This window comes from Camellia sinensis, chromosome 1 (genome assembly GCF_055761805.1).
Source record: "Camellia sinensis isolate YWXY chromosome 1, ASM5576180v1, whole genome shotgun sequence".
NCBI classification, from domain to species: domain Eukaryota; kingdom Viridiplantae; phylum Streptophyta; class Magnoliopsida; order Ericales; family Theaceae; genus Camellia; species Camellia sinensis.
In genome coordinates this window covers 9412472-9431947 of record NC_138961.1, presented here as the reverse complement: position 1 = coordinate 9431947, position 19476 = coordinate 9412472, and the positions used below count along the sequence as shown (strand labels likewise).

Below are 19476 nucleotides of genomic sequence, written 5' to 3'. Positions count from 1 at the left end.
GAGATTACTTGTTTTAATAATCAAGCTGAATATGAAGCCTTAATAGTGGGACTGGAAATTCTTATTGGATTGCAAGTTCATACAGTTGACATATTTGGAGATTCTCAATTGGTGGTTAACCAAGTGAAAGGGATTTTCAAATGTCATAGTATAAGCATGTTTCCATACTATGTTGTTGCATTACATCTGCTTTCTCAATTTCAAATAGCAAATGTAACTTATGTCTCAAGATTCTTGAATAATAGAGCTAATGATGTGGCTCAGAAAGCTTCGAATTTCAAAAGAAGGGATAATGTTCAAAAGGACATAAGCTAAACAACACTTCAGAAATTAATACCACCCTTAAATAAAAAGAATGTGGTCTTGGAAGTCAATCATAATGACCTACAAGAACAAGATTGGAGGCATCCAATAATGCAGTATCTGGTTGGCCCATCTTCAAAGGTCAGTAGAAAAATTAAATTGCAATCTATGCAATACATGATATATGGTAATGCTCTCTACAAAAAGGGAGGAGATGGCCTATTGCTGGAATGTTTAGGCCCAAAAGAAGCATTGAAAGCTATGGCTGAGATTCATTAAGGCATCTGTGGTGCTCATCAGCTTGGTGTGAAGATGAGATGGTTGCTTCGAAGGCATTCCTACTATTGGCCAACTATCCTTAAGGACTGCATAGAATATGCAAAAGGTTGTCAAGCATGTCAAAAGCATGGCACGATAAGGCATGTGCCCATAACTGACTTGCATGCAGTAGTGAAGCCTTGGGCATTTAAAGGATGGGCCACGGACATGATGGGGAAAATACACCCACCTTCTTCAAAGCATCATTGTTTCATTTTGGTGGCCACTGATTACTTCACCACGTGGGTCGAAGCCAAGCCATACAAAGCTGTAGACCAAACTAAGGTCATTAGATTCATTAAGGATTTAATCCATAGATTTGGTATCCACAGACTATAACTGTTGATAACGGGACAGTATTCGATGGGAAAATGGTGAAGTCTTTTGTGGCAGAGTTTGGAATTAGCCTTGTTAATTCCACCCCCTATTATGCACAAGCCAATAGTCAAGCTGAATCATCCAATAAATCCTTGAAAAAAGGAATACAAAAGGTTGTGGAAGACAATCCAAGGGATTGGCATAACTTATTGTTGGATGTATTGTGGGCTTATAGAACTTCCCCAAGGTCAAGCACAGGAGTCACTCCTTATGCATTAGTATATGGGCATGATGCAGTGTTACCTATGGAAATTAATGTTAAGTCTTTGAGGGTAAGATGCCAAGACCAGTTAGATCTTGAGCAATACCATCAGAGTATGTGCTTGGAATTAGAAAGCATAGATGAAGCTAGAATTCTGGCATTAAATAGCATTCTTTTTCAAAAGAAGAAAGCAGCCAAAAACTATAATAAAAAAGTCAAATACATTGGCTTTGATGAAGGTGATTTGGTATGGAAGACAATACTCCCAATAAGGATTAAAAGCCATAAGTTTGGCAAATGGTCACCTAATTGGGAAGGACCATATCAAATTCATAGAGTCCTGCCTTTTGGAGCATACCATTTGAGAAATTTAAATGGATACATACATCCCAAAAAGATTAATGGCAGATATTTGAAGCCTTATTTTCCAACCATTTGGGAAATACAATGAATAAAATAAACATTAAGTACAAGAACATGAGAATACTCAAATGATAAATAAGAATTTGTTCTTCATAAAGAGTTGAATATATTCTGTCATAAGTTGGCCCAGAAATCATTACAATGTCTCAGTTGTTCTTTTATAATAGATGTTCTATTCCTAAATGATGAGAACAACTGGATGGCCATGGTTATTTCCTGCTTTCGGTCAGCTAGTCCTTGGTTGGTGATCTGCAATCTGGTGTCAGTTCGGATTAACGCCTGGTTCACTGCAGATAGCTCCTCCCCAAGTTGAGCTTTCCTTTCCAGTAGTTGAGTTCGAAAGTGGGAGACAGAAGAATGTTGTTCCTTTAGTTCTGATACCTCAGTATGCACTGTGGAGACAAAGCTTTGATCTTCAACCAATTTCTCCTCTGCAACCTTGGCAGCATGGCAAATGTTGATATAGAAGTCAATAGTGGCTGTTGCCTGAGATAAATGACTTGAGATAGTCATGCTAGATTGCTCAACAATCTTGCAGCACTGAAGGAAGCCATTTCTTATTATAGGTCTCTCTAAGGCCTCGAAGGGAATCCTCGAAAAAGATATCAACAGCTCCAGGCAGTTGTCCAAGTCTATCAGAGGTGAAAAAGGCTTACTACTGGAGGAAGAGCTTTCGAAAATTTCCAGTAAGGAATCAGCCAAAACTAATGGCTTAGTCTTATCACTAGCCATTGGAGAGGTAAAAAGGCGGTCGAAGAGGCTAGCTAGTCTTGCTTCAAAAATGTCTACCTCATCTGTGGACATGAAAGGGGAAGAAAGGGCTTTGGTAGAAGGCACAAAGGACTGCATAGGGATAGGAGAAATGGGTGGAGCATCTTCAGCAGTCTCTATGGTTCTAGCCACCAATAAATCAAGGGAAGAAGGGCTGGAACTAGGCAAAGGTAATAAACTACGAGTTGGAGAGCTGCCAACACCCTCTATAGGGGAATCAGCTACCATCGAAGAGAAGGTAATAGCTGGAACTTCCTTAGGAGGAGAAGGAAGAGCAAGGCTCGAAAGAGATTTAAATTGAGATAGATCAAAAAACAAGTAAGGAAGATATGGAATTAAGCCAAAAGAAAGTGATGCAGGAATACTTAGCCTTAGGAAAGGTATAGAAAATATAGGGCCTGGAAGTGGCAGAATTATTTGAATGGTCTCCACATCTTGAGTTTGTTCCACTTCAACTGAAACTGAGGGAATCCTGATTGGAAGAATAGACTCAGTAGTTGTTGCTGAAAAAAAAAAAGTACAAAGTAAGGTCAAGTCTCAATAGCAAAAATTTGACAAGGAAAAGAATAGTAGAGGCTTGAAAGAAGTTACTTGTTTAAAAAATGATAGCAACAATAGGAGAGCTACGAAGGGAATAGTGCTCAGCAATAGATTGCCTTCTTGCAGTTTCCCTTTGGATTGTATCAGCAGCAGCAGCTTCATCTCTTAAGAATTGTTGCTACCGTCTCTTCTCAACTCTCTCGAAAACAATTATGGCCTTAGAATGTTCCTGCTCTACTGTCTTGGCAGCTGCATCATGAATAGAGTCTTTGACCAAATCAGAAGGAGAGACAATTATCTTTCTTCTCTTTTTTCTCTGTGCTGGTATTGCCTGCTCCTTCTCAATTTCTCTCTCTTCAATCTGGCGTTCGAATCCTTCGGAAGTGAGTTCTTCTTCTACTACTCTAGCAGTTGTCTCATGAGTGGGATCTTGAATCAAATCAGAAGAAGGGACGGTCACTTTTTTTCTTCTTTTCAAGGGTGTCTCCTACTCTCGATTCGCCTCTTCTTCTTCTTCTTCTTCTTCTGCTTGAACCTCAAGTGCTTCCTTTTCAGGCTCAAGTAAAAGTCTCATTTTCTTTTGTTGCTGTTTGCTTTTGAGAAGATTTAGAGCTTGGGTTTTCTGAAGAGAACCTCCCTATGAGGTACCCGCACCACCTTCACAAAAGAAGAATTAAAGATAAGGCTAAAAGCATTATAGAAAAGTCAAAAGGAGAAGAAACAAGGGTATATACCTTTCTTTGAGGCAGCTTGAGTAACTCTAGGAGGAGTTGAGGCAGCAGGAGCAAACTGTGTGGTGGCAGGCACAGGAACTGAAGTGGTAAGAACAGTGGAAGAAGTAACAACTCCAGCTCCTTTGGGCTTGGGCACATCTAATACCATTAGTAGGTCTTGAGGAGAGATAGCCAAGTATACTTCCATATTGGTCACCCACCAGTTTTGGTACCTCTTCAACAGGTTACCTTGAGGGAGGAAAGGGATATATTCAAAATCGATCAAGTCCTGTATAAACTTAGAAGTTGCCTCTTCTAGTCTGGACCTTCGAACTTTCAAATCCCTACTGGTAAGACTTAGATTGGTGTTACTACAGAGAGGTATTGGGACCCCTTATGAGAAGCCAAACTGTCTAGCAAATTAAGCATGACAATAGGGCTCAGCAATGCATTTGTAGGCTCTGGGGTTCATGGTCCTAATGAATAATTCTTTAGGGATCAAAATAGAAGCCCATATATCTTTGTGAGCAGGTGAAGACAGAACCTATCACTTAGGAAATTCTTCAACCAAGATGGGCCAATAGTAATGGGTTCAAAGGGACGAAAGTTGTAAGAAGGAAGAGAAGCTAGAAGTTGGTGGAAGAAAGAGAAGTAAAAAGCAAAGGTGGAAAGATAAAGTGAAGCATTGGCTAGTCTCATGCCATGAGTACGAGGGTTTGGCTCAAAAAATTTAAGGCACTTAGACTGTAGCTCAGCAAAATAAGCAAAAAGCCAAAGCTGAAGTATCCAAAATGGACCTCCTTGATTGGCATCTAAGGGTTTCTCACAGAAAAGAGAACAAGCTCTATATACATGACCTAGAACATATGGGGCTAAGGCCACCTTTTTCTGTAGGACAAGGGCTTTGGTAAAAAGGGCAAATTCAGGCATGATTCTTTGAGAAGAAGTGCAAAAAATGAATTTGCAAAACCAATATAGTATGAAAGAAAAAAAAATTCCCTTTCAGTTATAGGGCCCTCCCTTCTATTCTCAGCCTTGACAAAGTCACTGTAGGATGAGTTAAGGGAGGTGAAGGAAAAGGGAACTGATAAGTCAGGATAATCTGGTCCAATTGGGGTACCAATGGGAGACAATCCTAACAGATGGCAAATATCAAGAACAGTAGGGACCATCATCCCACATTTGAATTGGAAAAAATTAAAAGCAGAATTCCAGAAGCAAAGAGTGGCAGGAATTAGGAAAGGGTCCTCTGAGATGGTAAACCTGGATAGTCGAAGGGCATCGAGAAGGCAGAGCTCTTGAAGGTCCAAAGTCCTAGCAGGGATAACCCGATCATACCATTCTTGCCATTCCGGTCTCACCGTGAGCCAGCATCGATGGGGACGGTTCATCCTCCAGGTTCCCTAGTCAAGACCACCTTCGTAAAGGAGACAGTGGTCTTCTAAACGTGGATATAACGATGGAAGCTCAGTAAGAATCTCCTTGAAGATGGGCCCAAGCACATAGTCCTGTTGCTCATGACGTCGAGGGATGATGATGCGTCCATCAATGGCGCTTTTCTCACCGGCCTTGTACTTTTCACATTCTGCCTCAATGATCCTTTTCAGGGTTACAGACGGGCTCGCGCGCTCTACAATTGGTACTTTCAATGAAGAAGAAGCCATTGATTGAAAGCTTTCCTAGAGGATGAAGTTGGAAAGGGGAGTAGAGAGTCGGTAGAGATAAAGGGTTTGTGTGTTAAACGGGCGAGTGATTTCAAAGCACGAAATAAAAGGGTTTAAAAACCTTTGTGTCTGGAAAATGTATAGCGTGATTTGTTAAGTACTAAAAGTACAGATACGAAGAGTCTCCTTCACTATTGATACTTTTGGGAGGAAAAACACATCCCAGATGTTGAGGCCAGCTTCGATGTAAAATATTTAGCTTCGAAACCAGATTTTGGCGCCAAAAGTCAAACAACAAATGGCTTCGAAACGGAGAAGCCGGCTTCGAAGCACATTCCATACTTAAAGATGTAAGAATACTCAAGTATTTGTTTACTTAAGAGGGATTAAAGACCTGTTTTAGGTTTCTTAATGAAAGTAATGTCCTTCGAAGTAAAACTTGAGACCCCTTAAGGATGGGAATTGGCGTTCGAAACATCAAAACCAATAGTTGGTTTGTATATATATAGAAAGAGATTGTCTTTTGAACTAAAACAGCATGAACTGTTGTTCGAAGCAAAAATGGTCAATTTAAGACTGATTGATCATACTAACCATGACCATATGTTAGTTAAGGGGTAAGATTGTTAAATTCGAAACACTAATTCTAAATGAAAATCAACAAAAAATGTCAACTTTATTCCATAAATTGGAAAAGTTCATGGTTTTTTAGTGTTTCGTTTAAAATGATTGAATCTGAATTCGAAGGATAAGATTGTCAAATTCGAAACACTGATTCTAAATGAAAATCAACAAAAAATGTCAACTTTATTCCATAAATTGGAGAGGTTCGTGTTGGTTGTTTTTAGTATTTCATTTAGAACGATTGAATCCAGATTCGAAGGATAAGGTTGTTCAGTTCGAAGCCCTACATTTGCTTTTAAAAATAAATGGGGACAAGATCAAACAATGCCAAACAAAGAGAAAACCTTAGTTGTATTAAAGTAAAAGCGATTACATTGAATGGCCCTCTTTGGGTACAAATTCAAGTTCGTAAAAGTAAGGGATAGAATAAATAACAAGATCATGAAATTTTGTCCAACTATGATTAATAAATTTATGTTCTTTCTTTATTTTATCTTCTATTTCTTCTAGATGTGGCTACTGAAGTTGATGTGCTCTCACTTCATAAAAGAGCTCTTCAGCCTTTATTTCGAATGCTGTTTCTCTCAATCCTTGTTCCAACTCATTCATATCCAAGTCATCCCAGTACGCAGAGTCTTTATTCTTAAAGTTATCGAACTCTTCAATGAGGTTCTCTGCTTCGTACTGGGCATGAACTCGAAGGAATGAGAGTTGATCCAAAGATTGAGTGGTGGCCACGGAAACCCGATGCCAGTGAAGAAGCAATGGGAGTTGGTCCAAAAACATGTGAAGCTCTGCTTGGGCAATGGGGTTGAGGATGTGATCCCGAGTCAGAATATCACAACCCTATCGAAGGTTCTTTAGAGGAACATCATCCTCAAGAACATTGAAGGCCAAGTGAGAGAAGGCTGCAAGCAGAAGCTGGGCTTGCTTCCGCTCATCTGGAGTTGGGGAAGGTGGAGGTGTATAAGGAGGAAACACCTTATCCGCAGAGAGGGCAAGCCTTAGTCTCTCTGTCCAGCAAGGATTTGGCGGAGGAAGAGATATGGAAGCTTCCACTTCGGGAGAAGGAGCAGGGGTAGAAGGAACAAAGGCATTAATATAATCGAGCCAGTCGAAAGAGCAAAGCTTCGCCTTCTTGGCTAAGAATGATGGGTTATACCCCTGTGCCTCTTCTGGGCGAGGGACAGCTCGTACTACCTTTGTAGACATGAATGATGTGTACCATGCTACAAGTAGATTGTCCTCCAAACTACACCGACGATCGATGGACACGTAAGGGTAGACCACCGAGCTTCGCGCATAAAAAGAAAACTCTAAGGGATCAGTGAACTCAACAAAATGATGGTTAATTCGCTCCCTTAGTTCACATGTTTCAGAGGTTGACCAGCTTTCCCAACCAGAAGCCCCGGAAGAAGAAGAAGCCACGACTTCGTCCCACGCAGAGGATTGTGGCTCAGAAGAAGAACTTCCAATGTCCATTTTTTGAACTTTCTGAATCAAAGGATTGAGGGCAGTTTGTTCGTAGTCCAAGGGTGAATAAGAAGGAGAGCTTCCTATGTCCATATTTGTAACTTTCTAAATCAAAGGATTAAGGGCAATGTGTTCGTAGTCCAAGGGTTGATAATTTGCAAAGGCTTCCATGACTTGAATATAGAAAGGTGGGTAAAGGTGGCTAATTAATGCATGGAGATTCTTTCGAGGAGGAACAACATCATTAGATGACTCTTCGTGTGCTCGATCAATAGAGAAGAAAATTGATTTGGCCATAAAATGTATCAATCTGTTCGAATACTAAGGTGGTGGGAGTGTTCAAAAGATTGAAAGAGAGTTTAATGTAAATGATGAATGACGGTTGCATTCCTGAAAGAATACAAAGCCCATGCACGTTCTAAGACATGGATAAAAGGCCTTGATCCACTAATATCACCAAATATTGGGAATATTAGTGCGGGGGGTAATGTTGGCTACATATTTTGTACAAACCAATTATAATTCGACGCGTTGCAGAATAAGGGTAATACATGAAGGCTATTCAAGTCTTTGATCCTGATCGTACACGTGGCAATTAGTATTGGTTATTACGAGATCTGAGTAGCAGTGGATCAACAAAGAGATGCAAGGTGATGTGGCTTTAACGGTTACTCATATTTAAATTCAAATTTATGAGGGAAGCCTAATTGTAAGTGATGGCACAGTGGAGCTAATTATAAGGCAACATGATCAGCGATCATGGAGGAGCAGTTCGACGGTTGGAAATACAGTTCGATGGTCAACCTCGAGAAGTATAAATAGCAGAGAAGGCCCAAAAAAAGCCCCCGAACTCAGATCCAAAAAATCAGTCTTATTTCACTTATTTTTTCCCCGTTTTACATTCCCAGTTTTACATTCTCAGTCTTACATTTTCTGTTCTTTACATTCATGTATTTTAAATTCCTGCACTGCACTTCGTTTATAGGAGTAATTTCAAGTAGTAGATTGCTGTTGTAAACCTCTACGAGGCTGAGTTTGGATCATTGTAAGTTTTTCATTTTAATGAAATGCTTCAATTGTTCTTCATTAAATTGTTATCTTGCTTAATTCTCCTAAATCAAGCAACCAGTAAAAGTACTCTTCATTGAGGCTGAAAGAACTAAAACATAATCGTCTGCTAATTCGTTGGCAATTAATTTTCTGTAAGGACTGATTGATCCTTACTGGCACGCTCGCAATTACAAAAATAACCTTTGAAAGCCAAAAAACCAATAAATACACTCTCAAATGCTCAGATTTCTTGATGGATAGACCAGACCACACATGCTTTGATTTCATAATGGATGATTGTGTTTTTATTTAATTATTTATTTTTTTGGTACTTTTGATGGATGTGTATGACTTTTTAAGGATGCTTTGTTTGAGTTCTTGTGTTGGATGATGGATTTGATTTAATGTTGGATTTATGGATAGTATTTAGCAAGAATTTATGGATCACGTTTGCAATTTTGAATTTTGCGGTTGATATTGATTAGCAGAGATTATTTGTGTTGTCCGAATGAACAAGTACAATGCATATATTGGGTTAACATTTTCGAAATTTTAATTTTTTTTTTTTTTAAGAGAAATGCTATAAACTCGTAATTCTAGTTTCACAATCCACTTACCGTGACATGACAAGCAAATTAAGTCTTACATAATTGAGTGCATTTGGATGTTCTAGAGTAATTTTTCCTGAGGTGATCTTAGGGCTTATTTGGGAATTGACAAAATTAGTTAGAAATTAAAAATAATTAATACAAAATGTCAATTTATTATGTTTATTTTTTTTATACGTCTTTATGTAATAACTCATAAAAATTAATTCTTATTAGAGAGATTTTTATGTAAAAATAGAATCTTCCATTTTTATATGACGAAGATTTAAAGGTTGTTTGGGGTGTCTTAAATAAGTGTATTTTTTTGACTTTTTTGACTAAGAAGTTGAGGGAAAAAAATATAGTTGTTTGCGTTAACTTTTTACGAAAAAATGTGTATTAAAAAATTGTATAAATTAGTGTGTAGGAGAAGATAAGGACAGTAGGCAGTACGGCGTACCGTCTAGGTAGACTGAATTGATGCTAAGAAATTGCTGCCTACTTTTCGGACATTGCATTGGACAGTGTTGTTCGGCCCGTGGGGGCCATCACGGCTCCCGTTTTGATAATCTAAACCGTTCAATGTGTAGAACTTGCCAAGTAATATATGGTTGTAAAAAAAATTACATTAATCGGATATCGATAGCTATCTGATTAGATTAGTTTTTTTTCAACTATTGACTATAACACCATCCATTTTTTTAATACAAAACTGATTTAATCATGTAATTAGCGATATTCGATCAACATGATATTTTACAGACATATAGTACTCGACGCGTTTTACACATTCAACGGTTCAGATTATCAAAACGGGACCTGTGATGACCCCCACAGGCCGAACAACACTGTGTTATTTGTACACCCCGCCTGCGTAATTTTTTCACAAAACTCAACAACAGCTTGTGCAACGTTCAGACTGTGAGTTGTAATTAATAAATTGTGTGTAAATTTTTATTTTATTTTATTTTTTTTTTTTTGTGAATATTAATAACTTTTTGACTTTTTAGATTTTTTTGGGTACCCCAAACTAGGCCTTAATTGTACAAAATTTGAGGGTACAATAACACTGCCTACCTGATCAAAAAATTTAGTTTCTTAAAATTTGTAAATTCATAATTTTTATATAGATAAATTACAAATACACCCCCAAAGTTTATTTAAAATACAAATTACTCTCTATAATTTTAAAAATTGCAAATACCCCTTGTAATGATATTTTTTTAACAGAATTAATAAAAAAAAATTCTAACTATTTTTCTATACAGTAGTAAAATTATCTGAATTGTTAATTTAAATATATTTCTAACATCATTAAAAACTATTAATTTGGTAATTTATTAATAAAAGGGTTCATCTGTAATGCAAATAAAAACTTAAAAAAGTGAGATGTAATTTTTAAAATCATATAGAACAATTTAAATTTTAAGAAAACCACAGTAGTGTATTTTTAATTTATTATATTTTTTTCACAAAATTTATCAACATTGTGATATGGGCCTATGCCAATACTTTGGGCTTCGGGTGAAGAAACTTTATTGGGCTGATGGAGCCTCGACAAAATGGGCCCATATAGAAATGCCCATCAAAGTAAGACGTTGGCTGCTATAGCAACTGAAGGCCAGGCGGGAAAATGCCATTGATGGAATTTTCCATTTGTTGATTTACTCTTATTGCATTGATAAATCAAATCAAATCAAGCAAGCCTTAAAGTTAGATTAGTTACATAAATTATTTTTCTCCATTTGACTCTATCAATAGCCATTTAATTCATCACATCTCTTTACTACTTCTGTTGTGTATGATCAAATTATCTCAATTTATTCTCTTTCCACTTATCTTTTATAGTATTACTTCTGTCCATTTATGAATATACTTATTTCTAACTCTATTTTTTTCTACCCTTATTACATTGATATATAAAAAAAAAATTAAAAAAAAAAGAAATATATAAAAAATTAAAATAAAATAAAATAAACCAAACAAACTAAAGAAAAGAATTTATGATGATTGAGAAGCAATGAAAAAATTGGAAAATTCAATTGATCTTTTATATTTTATATATATATATATATATATATTTTCTTTCTTTCTTTATGAATATCTTAACAATTACGTCGAAATCAGACATTCAATTATCTAAAAAGATTCTACCAACACATAATGACAAACATATAGCTAGCCCATGTCAATAATAACACAATTATTAAATAATTCCCAATTTAACTTTTAAAATTTATTTTTACCTAATTTGGATGCAAAACCATCTTCCCAACTTTAAAGTTTGAAATAAATATTTAGTTAATGATCATATGAAATCATTTAACATGTTATAGGATAACTATAAAAGTTCAAGTCATACTAAAATCCAAATCTCTCTGGCTAACCTTCCTTACCTAAACCTCATCATTCCTTATCCTCACTAAGTCTCCAATCTTGATCGTCGTCCCTCCACCATTTCTCCCCTATATACCTAATCATAACCTTTCTCCAACCCCAACTGCCGTGCTTATTTATCCTCCACCAACCACCGAAATTCCATTGCCACTCCCAAATTCGATAGATCTCTCCCTTCTTTGCACTCCCCCAAACCACCCCAACCACCACCCAAGAAAATTATATTATTCTTAGTAAATTTTTTAATTTTGAGTTTTCAATTTCCAATTTTCTTGCTAAGTGCTAATTAGTTTTTTCATTAGTTTATGTTCTACCAACCTGCTAATTCTCCATGCTCACATTCACATGTACAAACTAAACTTCAAATCTTCTTGTTATATTTTGGACAAAACAAAAGTACCCATGAAAATCAATTTCCATTTTCAGCGAAACCAACAGGGAGTGTTCTTCTAAACCTTCCACTTGTCAAATATGACCCAAATTGTAAGGGACTGTTCCAAAGAATCCCCCCGTCATTTTAATAATCCAAATTGTAACTTTTGACCACAAACTTTAATGAGGTTTGAATTTTTGAAGACTTTGATAATCTTCTGGAAGTTGGATTCACCAACAATATAATTGTGTGATTGACCATGCTCTGAAGGAGACAGGCCCCATACCTCCACTGCTGACTGGTATAATATTAATTTGACCATTTTCAGTACTCAACCAATCTCATTTCAAGAGCACATCATGTTGACTACCTTTTCAAAACAAGAGCAGTAGTAGTAGTAGTAGAACATAAAACTACTTGCTTTTTGTGGTGATTTGGTAAATCGTGTGTGTGTGTTAGAGAGAGATAAATCACATATAATCATTGATTCAAATGTATGTATACTTTAGTACTGAAAATATATTTCAATAAGAAATGGGTGCTTCCTGATTTCAAATCGCTTTTAAATCCCATTGGCCATTACTATTAGTTTCACACTATATTCACACTATATAGTCAGATCAAAATCATTATTTTTTAAACTTAAAAATAAATTATAAATATCATAAAAATTATATTAGATTATGAAATTAAAAAATAATATACTACGAGCACTACTAGAATTAGGATTTTTTGCGTCTATTTTTTTGCGACTGATTATTTAACGGTCGCAAAAAATCATTTTTAGAATCAAACATCTCATTTTCCTGACCCAATCATGTTCTTACAAAAATAAAAATAAATAAAAATGGGTAAAACTTGACTCTCTTTCTCTCCTTCTCAATCCCCCCCTTTTTTTTCTTATTTCCCAAATCTGGGCTCTCTCTTTCTCTCCCTCTCAAAATCTGTCTCTCGCACTCGCTCGACTCTCTCTCGAATCTCACTGCCTCTCTCGCTCGAATCTCTCTCTCGAATCTGTCGATCGATTCAACTTTCTCAAGTCCACCACTGTTGAAGATTTCATAATCGGTAAGCCTAAACACATCTTCATCGATTCAATTTTCTCTGTAATGATCCGAGAAATCAAGTGTGCTCTGAATTGCTCTCTCTCTCTTGACTCAGTTTCTTTGTGAAATCAGAGAAATCTCTTCGAAGCATTCACTTCTTGTTCATCTTCACGCCTTTTTCGTTAACTTGTTACTTATCCATTAATCTCACTACAATCTTCTCGATCGATCAGGTTGTTGTACAGAAAGTGAAGGAATCGGAGATAACCGAGCAGGACTGGTTTCTACTGGTACAGTTCAGTTTTTGATTTTCATTTACAGATATATATATATAAATTTCACTATCTACATATCTTCATTTTTGTGGATCGAATTCTGGAATTATGATTTGAACTTACGGTTTTCTCAAAAAAAAAAAAAAAAATTCAGAATTAGATCATTGCTTTGAATAAGTCATAGTATGCTGAATCTGGATTCTGTTTTGTTCAGTAATTTATCAGTGAATTTTACTGTAACTCAAATCCGAATTATGATCCAGAGAGTTTGAATCTGAAATGATTCTTTTCTATATTTAGAATTAATTTCTCTAGTGTTGCAACCTAGATTTGAATTTCATTGTCTGCTTGTATTCATTGTTTGTGGATCAAATTCTGGAATTCTAATTTGAATTTATGGTTTTCTAACATTTAGAATCAGATCATTGCCTCAAATCTATTTTTTTACTACTGATATTTAAAAAAATTCAAGACTCTGTCAATTGATTTTTCATACTTCCCATATCACTACACTGCCACCTATACCAATTCACCTCCCAATACTGCTAATTAAAATCTTGCTGATCACACCAAACTAGCTTAAGTAATGGGCTGGTTTATTACTGAAGCCAGAGCATGCTGATGCTAATGAATCAAATAACAAAATTGAATTTGTGACCTATCTCCTGTCTAGCTCTCAACTGATGCATAGCCATTATGTTCTTTTTGTGTGTATAGTTTTTCAAGGTACCAAACTAGTTAGCAACATGATAGATCAACATGCTCTTGTTATGCATTAAAACAAGCTACTGATTATAATGCTCTGTCACGGATCTCTTGCGATGAATCTAAATAATAAAGTCATTTTAGAATATGTGATTTTTTTTAAAAGAATGTAGTATTGTGATGTCATTTTTTACTAGAGTTTTTTACCTATGTGGGAAACAAGTCATCGATTGAGAATGTACTTGAAGATTTTTCCTGTATACATTGACAACACCCATCATTTATTCAATAGTAGTGAGGTTCTACGTATTCGGGGCTTGTTCACAAGATGGGAGATTCGTGATCTTAAAATTTTTGGACCTTATGAGGTTCTCAACTTCATTCTGTTGGACCCTTATGAAGATGGTTTGTCTCATAAACCTTATCTGGCAGTTATTGCTTTGGACTTTCTCGATATAGATATAATTAGTTATGGTCTTTGTGTTTCTGTTTCTGGGAGAAGGTTGTCTAATTGTTTTTTCTGCTTTTATGCCTCTATCTGAATATATGGGCAACCTAGATGTATATATTAGTGTTGTTTTGCCCTGGCGTGGTGGTAAGAATAGGTTATGAAATTGCAGAAGTGGACATGTTTGTGCGTAAAGAGGAAATGAATGGGCCAAATTGTTGTAACTAATTACCAAATAAAAAATTACCAAGTTTATTATTTAGATTAATTCAATATACCAATTCCAATATCTCAATCATGCATAAATCATCTACACAAATATGGTACTAATAAAGTAAAGACCACCCTGCTTGTCAAAATCCATGAGATCAAAAGTTTAATAAAATGACTCCAAATGACTTACGACCCAACCCTGAATGTGTTAGACTTTACTTTTTCACCTTCAAGCTCCTAGGTTCGAATTCTGCTTTCAAGTGGCTCTAACACTGTTGTTGGCCTTCTCTTGTCTAGATCTCCACTCCTCACTGCTCCAATTGCAATGACTAGTAGTTAGGAATAATCAATGCACCCCGCTGAAACTATTGTTTATGATGCTTGGATCACAATATTGGATGATCAATCAGCGGGATAACATTGACCTAAAAGGCAGCTACAAATACGTCAATGCCATTCTAATCAACAAATACACAGTCAAGTTTGCCTACTTTCATTTCATATACAAATAGGAATGGATGGATGTTGCATAACTTTTAGGGGGTTTTTCTCATAATTTTAGTTTCTGTTGCAGCGGACCTCTCCTCTTCAAAATCTGGTATTAGCAAGGTAGCACTGATTGGCATTGCACTTGGGATGATTGCAGGTGCAGTTACATTATCTGCAATTGTATCACTTCTTATATTGAGATTGAATACGAGAAAACGCCATACATCTTCAAGAAGACATCTATGTGAGTACCTTACGGTTACCATTATCTGAGGTGGAAGTAAAATTTATCATGATTCTCCATTGTTTAGTTGCTAATTTTAGTAGTTGACAAAACAAATTTCAATTTGTTGGCGATGGTGATCTTGTATTCTAATTGTTGACAACAAATATAGTTTGATACTGGGATTTATTAAAGTATATCCTCATATGCACTGAACGGGGCAGTGACGTTATAATTGTCATTGTTGGGAACAAAACTGACCTTGTTGATAAGAGGTAATGATTAAGAGTCTTTGTTTTAGTTTATCTTGAACATAGTTGATTATCCCCTTTCCTAATGCATTCTCTTATATCAAAATTTTGTTTCGATATGCTGTTTAAGTTCGCTTGGAAACTGAAATGTTTCGGAAATGTTTTAACACAAGGAAAAAATAAAAAAGGGAATATATGGAATTATTTGGAAATAGAAACTAAAGCCAATATAAATGTTCATATGAGCTCAATAATTAAATAATTAAACATATTTAAGGTCTATACATCTTGGGAAATGGAAATATTTCAACCATTTTGATGGTAACGTAACGAAATTTTGTTCCTTGAGCTCAATGGATACTTTAGTCATATCTTGATTTTGGAAGCTGTCATGTTTGACGATGAGGGTTTAGGTCTTCAAAACACAACATTTTGTAAATCCATGGATCTTTGGATTCACAACTTTGGATTCACAACTACCTTTTTAGTTAAATATTAACTGTAAGATAGGAAAATAACACATGGAGCAAAGTGTAAAGGAAAAGGTGTAAGCTCAGTCATTTGTGGACGAAATGTAGTCTTGGGTATGTTCATGGTGATTTGTGAAAATTCAACCATAGAAGAGCTAAATGTCCTCCTTTTTGATAAAATAAATAAATAAATAAAAGCTAAATGTTCTTTGTTTTCTTTTAGAAAAAGATGGAAGTCATTTCAAAATGTATGATAAGCATGCTTATGACATAATTTAGTTTGGTGGTAGAAGAGCAGTACGATAAAAGATAGAAAAAACAGACAGAAAAACTTGACGAGTGGAGTATACAGTGTCATGGCTAAAACCTTTGTTTTGGAAGTCTGGTAGGTAAAAAGATGTCAAACCAAATGCAAATGGAAAGGGTACTAATCACATAATTCTGTAGATTTGTAGGATCCTCTACTACATTAGCTTCTTTCTATCTTAGCAGGAAAATTTTGGAATTAGTATAAGTTCATTTCTGTGTATTTGTTACTTCAGTTAGTGCCTCTACATATTTAGCATCTCCAATGATAAGCTCACCTATCACGCATTGTGTACAAATTAGGTACCAATCTCGATGATTGTGAATATTTTGAATCACGTGATTAACATTAGTTTTGTGATTTTACTTGTTATCGTCCATTCTTCCACGATTCAATCATCATGTTTTGTAAATTCTTCGACTACAATGTGAATTGTCTTTGTGGCTGACTATCCATGCTTCTAAATGCTTGAACTTGGATTTAATGAAGTTGTCTTCCAGGTTGTTTTGCAACTGTGTATATATTTCACTTAAATGTTTATTAAACACTTATCGCAGGATTGTCCAGAAGTGCATGCCAACACAGCAGAAACACTGTGTGCTATAACTTGATATGCTCCTCCAGGCCTAGCTGCTAAAATCACCAGCCCAAGGTAGCACTAGTTTTCATTCTGATCTCGTGGGAAGTTCACAATATTATATCATCTACTTGTTTCCTATTATTTAGAGAAGTAATTATTTGTTTTATGTTCACAGTTTTATAGGAAGACTCTTTTGTCATGCTCTGGAGGATTCACGGCCAAAATCTGTTTTGGTTAACTCATTGTCTGTATGCATATCTTTGTTAGACCCCAAAAGGCTGACCTTGGGGACATATCATTTTTACAGCCGCCAACTATCTCATGGATCTACAATAAGTGCTAATCCCGAGACAGTCGAGGGCATGCTGGAGAGCCTAGGTAAGGGAACAGAACTTATTCATGATTAAAGTTGTGAATTATGGGGAGCCTTTCACTCTAGTGTTTACTGTCAATAGTAGATCGTTGTCATTATGAGATGGAAAAAACACAGCCACTTTTCGAAAGTGATTTTTATTAAAAAAACAACTTACCAAGCTTTTTTTCTTCAATGCACCTTTCACCTTTAGGAGAAAAAAATTTCTATGGATATTATCTGATAATTTATATTTTCTAGTTAATTCTTGGGTATGGTGTACATATTCTTTTGTAGAATTAGCACTATTTGGGTATTTTGAGAAAAACTGTGCTTGTAATTATGCAGCCTGCTGAGGTAATAGGGCTTGTGGCTATTCCTAGTCATGTACGGTTTTGGGGAATTGATTCAGGAATAAGACACAAGTACAAGGTCTTTCATGCTTTGTTTTAATATTTCTTTGTGAGTTAGTGATGGGCCGTTTAGTAATTAATGATGCTTAATTTTTTTATGGATGATTATTCAAACTAGAGCTTACCTAAATTGTGCAATTTAAGGCACCAATTGTGTTCTTACACGGATCATATTAATCCTTTTTTGCTAGTTTATTATTGGGGAACTCTCTCTATTCTTGTTCTTTTACATGGACCTCTTGTTACAAACACCTGGCTGGCATAGATCAACCCTGAACACACAACATAATTCACATGCGTATATATTCCTGTTTTTCATTTTTGTTCGCATCTTCCGGTTTTGCAAGATCTTGAAGTCTCATAATGCATTAGTTTTATTTTAACGACATAAAGGAATTTTGTTTAGAACATAACTCTATAGTTTGCTTCAGGGGGGGGCATTGATCACTTAAAATGAGCCCATATAAAAACTTGGAACATCATAAAATTCTTCATACTGAAGCATATTCCCTTCCCCATGCCGTGCAAGAAAATCATGCACTCCTCTCTGCCAACCCCCTGTTCCTACACCACAAAAAGGAAAATTGGAAAAATGTTTCCTCAACTTCAATGACAATTTTGATTTTTTTTTTTTTCCAGCATTGGCGGTGCAGACTATGGATCTGTAAGAGTGGGGGCCTTTATTGGTCGAAAGATGATAAAGTCTATTGCGTCTGCAATGTTGTCCCAATCATTGTCAAGTGCAAATGGGAACATTGATGAATTGAATGAGGATGGTGTTGAGCTACTCCAAGCTGAGGCTTCATTAGATTACTTGTGCAACCTGTTGCCTCACAGGTATTGTTAATTGCACGAGCATCTTACATGTAGAGTAATGTATGTAGTTAATCTTGTGGTATATTTGGTCAGTCTGATGTATCAGTTTTCGTGAGCTGTCTCCCTGTCCCCACACCTTTTCTTGTATTCCTCTATAATAGTCTTGTAAATTTTCTGCACACGTTGTGATTATGAAATTACTCGGCAACTTTGATAGTCTTGTATTTTTACCAGGTCATGTTATGGATATATTGCTCATGTGATCTGTATTGTGGGTTGAGGATATTAGTTCTAATATTGTGTGTTGTAAATTATTGTTCGAGTGTTGTGAGCCAATATATTGTGGGTTGAGTGAAGTTAGCCCGTTCATTATGTTTTATTTAGTTTCTTGCATCCTATACATAGGCTGGGTTTCTGCTTGGTTGTACTCACTCCATTTACAATTTTGGACAGGTTCTACTAATTCTCCAAGATTGAAGATGGGTGGTACAATTGTAAAGAATGTTGGTAGTAACCTGAAGCACTGTTGGCAGATCATTGACATGAAGAATGGCTGCAGGGACTATTTTTCTGGGCGGATTGCAGCTGGTCTCAGGTGCTGAATGCCTTGATAGCAATCTATAAATATTTTGTTTGTTATGGTGTCCACTACAGAGCTAGTTTTTTTGAGCCTACCCTTGCAGGTTGTGCAAGGGAATACATATATTTTTGCTACGGCTCTATCGCTGCCGTTGACTGTGTTCATGGTCCGCATAATCCAATTATAAGGCCCCTAAATAGGTTCTGGTTTAGTGAGCTGCCCCAAATCCATGATTACATATGGTCTTATTGAGGGAAGAAATGGAAAATAATGTGTTTGTACCTCTTCTTTTAGGGATATTTGTTTATCTTTTTGGACATATCTGTATGATTTGTGGATAGGTTTTTTTTTTTTTAAAGGGAATTTTATTGAGGGAAGAAATGAAAAATAATGCATGAATGTTGAGATTTTTGCAAATATGTCTTTACGTTTATTGTATATAATATTTGAATATATATATGATTGTAGGTTTTGTTTTGTTTTTGTTTTTGT

General features: G+C 36.0%; 1 long non-coding RNA gene across 1 annotated transcript; it reads left to right on the top strand.

Moving 5' to 3' along the window:
- The first annotated feature begins 13425 nt into the window (after positions 1 to 13425).
- LOC114256546 (uncharacterized) lies at positions 13426 to 17194 on the top strand. The gene is made up of 4 exons (XR_003627229.2): positions 13426 to 14247; positions 15078 to 15236; positions 16801 to 16895; positions 16999 to 17194. It is a non-coding gene; the product is annotated as an uncharacterized LOC114256546 (long non-coding RNA).
- Positions 17195 to 19476: the final 2282 nt, after the last annotated feature.